Source organism: Bactrocera oleae, chromosome 3 (assembly GCF_042242935.1).
Source record: "Bactrocera oleae isolate idBacOlea1 chromosome 3, idBacOlea1, whole genome shotgun sequence".
NCBI classification, from domain to species: Eukaryota; Metazoa; Arthropoda; class Insecta; order Diptera; family Tephritidae; genus Bactrocera; species Bactrocera oleae.
The window spans coordinates 1,568,030-1,573,231 of record NC_091537.1 but is presented as its reverse complement, the minus strand read 5'-3'; positions in this window follow the sequence as shown (position 1 = coordinate 1,573,231).

Sequence of the window (5,202 nt, the reverse complement as noted above, 5' to 3'; positions counted from 1 at the left end):
CTTTTAAGTTCTAAATATTTGCTCTCATGAGACGAACTTATCTGATAAATCCGATTTGATAAAAAGGAGTCTCAATTTCACTACACTCCTCTTTTGTTACATCTCATAGGCCCTTTTATTGACATTTAGCCAAGTTTACAACCTTTGTTTGCATTTGGTGTCAATGATCCTTTTGTTTACGTTTTATGGGGTCAATGACCCATTTGTTTACATTATGAGGTCAATGAACCCTTTGTTTACATTTTATTAGGTCAATGACTCTTTTGTTAACATTTAGCCAAGTCCACAACCTTTGTTTATATTCAGCCAGCTGGCGGACAGCTTCCCGTGAGGTCACCTCATGACTTTCAAATCAAATCACATCGCGGTGGGAGGGTCACCTAAGCACTGGCCAGGCACGGTGACTGCTTTTCTTTTATAGAGCCAGGTGGCAGCTAGCTTCCCATGAGGTTACCTCATGACTTTTGAATCACATCAGATCGAGGCTCGAGAGTCATCTAAGCACAGCTACCCATGAGGTCACCTCGTGACTTTTAAATTATGTCACTTCAAAGCGTGTGAGTCACCAGAGCCAGAGAACGTAAAATAGTTATTATACGTATAATAATAATAATATCCGTATAATAATAATATTATACGTACAATAACTATTTTACGTTCTCTGACACCAGTAGTTGTTGTGGGATTTACTAAATTTTGCTTCGGCATTTCGGCTGTCATATTGACTTGTGATATGTTAATTGAGACGATTATTGTTTTAGTGAAACAATTTTTAATTTTTTTGCGGAGACATATTAACATATGTACGCATATACTAGAGAGCGTAAAATATATAAAATATTATATATTTCATTTATAAGTTAGTATAAATTAACTTGAATAAAAAAATTAAATAACAATTTAAATTTATAGTAAGAAAGCGCTAAGTTCAGGTGTAACCGAACATTTTATACTTTTGCAACTTGCAAAGATCAAATCCGGGGAAATTAATTCAGTTAATTAATTTTATAAATATATAACTCATACAGTTACAAGTGGTCGAAAACTGGACCTCTCGGCACTTGCTCGAATTCATTTTTAAAACATAATGGCGAACCCTTATCTTTATATTGTAATATATTTATTTATTTATAAAGCTAAATTCTTAGCCATAACATTGAATTATATGCGTTTGTTTCTTCTAAACCACATATCTAAAAACAAAAAAACACCCTTTATTTTGTTTCAGTGCTCTCATCCAACAACTCAGCGAATCATTTACAAGCGTGCATGTGGTGTCTAAGCAGGATGTATATATGGGTTCTACGCCAAATACTCGTTCAACGATATCTGCTCATGTTACCCAATAAGATACGCGCCAATATATTAATTTTAGCTTAGATCTGAAGTTTTTGATCAAATCATTCACTAATTTATGCGTTGAAACGCATAAAATGGTACACGGTCATAAATGTTTATAAACCGATATTTTTATTGATGTGAATTTTTAAGACTGAAATATTGGAGATTATATCGTCCGAATCGCTCGTCAGCCTTTACAATTTACGTGAATATTTTCCGCTTCGAAATGTAGCCTAAGCTGCCATAGATAACTGGTCAAATTTCAAATATTGCAGTACACACATTCATTCAAATACCTTAAATACGAGTATATGTAGATGCTTCAATCATATACTTAAAAATCAATTAATCCAAGCTCAAGGTCACGCCTTGTCACATCCTTATTCCAAACCGTAAGTAAGTGATAAGTTTCTTATTGCCGAATGAAAAATACATGTTTATTTTTTAAATAATTACACAAATAAATTACGGTAATTTTGTTGTGTTTTAAGTAAACTTTGTCAATATGTGTATCTTGAATGGCGCGCTAAATAAATGACTTTCGGCTGATGTGTTCGACTGCTAATTTAATTTATGCAAACAACAAAAGATTAATGATGTTCAACGCCTTCTCTAATAGCCACAGCGCATAGACATACACACGTACATGAACATTTGAAAACATATGCTAAACAAATAGCTGGAAACACGTTTCTATGTTAATAATGTCTTAATATACGCAAAAACGAATAGAGACAAAATGATAATAACAGCAACTTAACAATGTCATAAAACACTTTATACATGTTTGAGCGTGTGTGAGAGGCCAAGTATGTTAAATAAGAAGATTTACTGCATTAAAAAAGTTTGTATTCAGCAAAAATAAAATTAAATAAAACTTGCTAACTCCCACACAAGTTGACGAATAGTTTTAAAGTTTAGGTAAATAAATTTGTGTGAGTGCATGTTAAGCTCATGTTATTATTAATATTACTTTGAAAAATGCCTTCAAGAGTTTTAAATTTAGCGAATTACGAAATCCTCAAACTAAGGCTTTACACATTGGCTTGCGACTTTGCCACCGAGGCGACCGTCACCCCGCCCACCCATCGCCGCAGCACACGTGCATCATAAGAGACCCACACAATGTCGCTCATGCAATTTCCACCGATGAAAAACGTACGAATATTTTTTTTTACGAAATTTACCACCTTTTGAGGCTGAAACTCTGCGCTGCCGACGAACTGGCTAAGCCATTCTAATGAGTACATACTAGTGTGTTTGATCTCATAACATAGACCGTATGTCATAGAGGCATTCATCTGATGAGTTATAATTATGTTGGCTGTCTCTGGAGCATTGCGCAATTTTCCGTGAGAAAAGTCCACACATAAGTTTTGCAAAAAAATAAAAAATTTTTCCGTTATTGTGGTGTCAAAATTTTCTAAGCTTCGTACTGCAAATTCATACAAACACATATAAAAATATGTATCTCTATATGTTTAAGCAAGCTCACAAGCAACATGAGTGCTCTGCTTCATAATACATATACTCATAAAATATGTTCATATGTGGGTAAATGTGCATTGACACCGCTTCTTCGTTTGACAAACGTGACTTCTGGTGTCATCGTAAATGTTCACCGACACCAGCCAACGGCAACGGTTATTGGCACTTGCCACATTTATTGCCAAAACGCCATTAACATTGCAAGTGCGAAACGTGAGAAATATTATGATCGTGCGCTCAATGGGAGCCACCTTAAATCTCATTTCAAATGCAATACTTTTTAAATTTTCAATAATTTTTACTTAGTGTGGGAGCTTGATGTATAATATTAATATCGATTGTGTGAACTAGTGAGCTCTTCAATCCTGAGATGCTCTTGTAGCCAACATTTAATAAAAAATATGGGCTTCCATTTTGATTGAAGTTAAGTAGAGTAGCGTTAGTATCTCGCCCCAAACCTTAGAATCGGAAACTGCAAAACGCGACAAAATAGAATTCAAGGATATATCCAGATACTCGTATATATATATTTTTTTGTTCAACTCGACTTTCTTACAGGCATTTTTTTCTCTCCGTTTGACGTCAATAATAAAAATCAAATCCGCACTTTTCAACTAGTGTTATTTTTAAATATATACATATAGTATAGTGCGTATGTATTTAATGGGTTCATTTGTCGTCATTGGGCGGTCAATTTTCTAAATTACCAATACGTACCACCTACACGGCAGCCATCGTCTTACGCATAATGCACACCGCACGAGTCACAGCGAGTTTTGGCGGTGTTCCCAGCTCTATCAGTTGGTAATTACCGACCTTCTAATCTATTTAAACCCAATCGCCCAATTGGCCCTTCCATATTGCAAATTCAAGGTTGGTGCACTCCTTGACCTTCGAACTTAACTTCCCTCCACTAAATATTTACTGCCAGCTAATTAACCGCGTGTGGCACTTCATTGTTTCCACCTTAAATGCCATCATTACTTTATTACACTCGCACACACTCGCAAGTGCCAAAGACGATGACAAAGTCTACCTTACGTTCACGCTCGAAGGCGTTTACTCCCTTAAAGATTCATAATCACTTGCAAACCCAAAATATTAGTTTTAAAGTTGGCCGCCTGTTCGGAGAGAGTGTCCTTGCTGACTTTTCTATGCTTACATACGCACAATGCACACTTACATATGTACTACAAGTATATGCACCCACGCAGTTATGCGACTATTGACTTGTAATATTGTCGTTATATTGTTAGCCATTGTATTCTTGGCTGACGATTCCTTGCAACACGCGTTTGCACATTCGGTGCTGAGTTAGTTAGTGGCGCGAATTGCCTTGAAATAGTAAATGTATCGTTACTCGTTTGTGAAAGATTACCTCTCTTTGTGGCTCTTTGTTCGCTGAAGTCAGTAAGACAAAAAGCGGCGATTTTCGCTTCCCATTTGTTACGGATGTTGCCATTACCGAGCAGCACGCGTACAAATGCTAAATTGTTGCTAAGATTGTTAAATTACTTTATTTCACTAACAAAACGTCGCATAAAAGTTCTTTCTCTATTTATGTCGCGCAATTAGAGGCACAAACCGAAAAGTTTATTTTTGATACACCGTAAAAGTTGACGTGCTGTTCGAGCAAAGGACACGCGACAGGAGCTGTGTAACAATTTCCATTAACATATATGGATATACTTACAATATTTGATATTGAATTTTTAATTACAGTGACCCTGAGTATGTACGTATGTAAGAAGCCGTTAGAAGCCAGTAAAAAAAAGTTAAAAGTCGATTCAGACAATAACATTATTATGTTCAGAACGGAAGACAAATTTGACTTTGAGGTCCATAACATGATAATCAAAACTAAATATTAAGAGAACTATAGATATATATAATATCACTGCTCTTCTGAAAGTTACCAGAATGCTAAAATTGTGGCTTGGCTTCAAAGCTTGGGAAATTTTTAAAAATAAATTTAAGTCATTTAATTATCCATATTAGCTCATTACGACGCAGAAAAGAACTTTTCCATAGCGTCATATTTAATAAATACAATGCTTAAAATTATATCTGAGTTCGGACTATAAATCCTTGAAAGCGTAGTCGCTTTGTGTCGAACTGTGTCGTATTACGCGATGCTCACCATTTCTTAAATTCATAAATTTACAGCCTCCCATTTTATTGTCATCGTCTTTTCTCCACTATTTCATACAGTATATTCGAATAAGCATGAGACACAATAAGAGATTAATCGAGTTAAGCTCCGGGAGAAAATATACCTGTTAACTTTTTTAAGCTAGGTGATATTTCGCTTCTACTGGACTCATTCGGCGCTCTTTTATATCTAATTTGACATCCAAATATAATATATTAAAA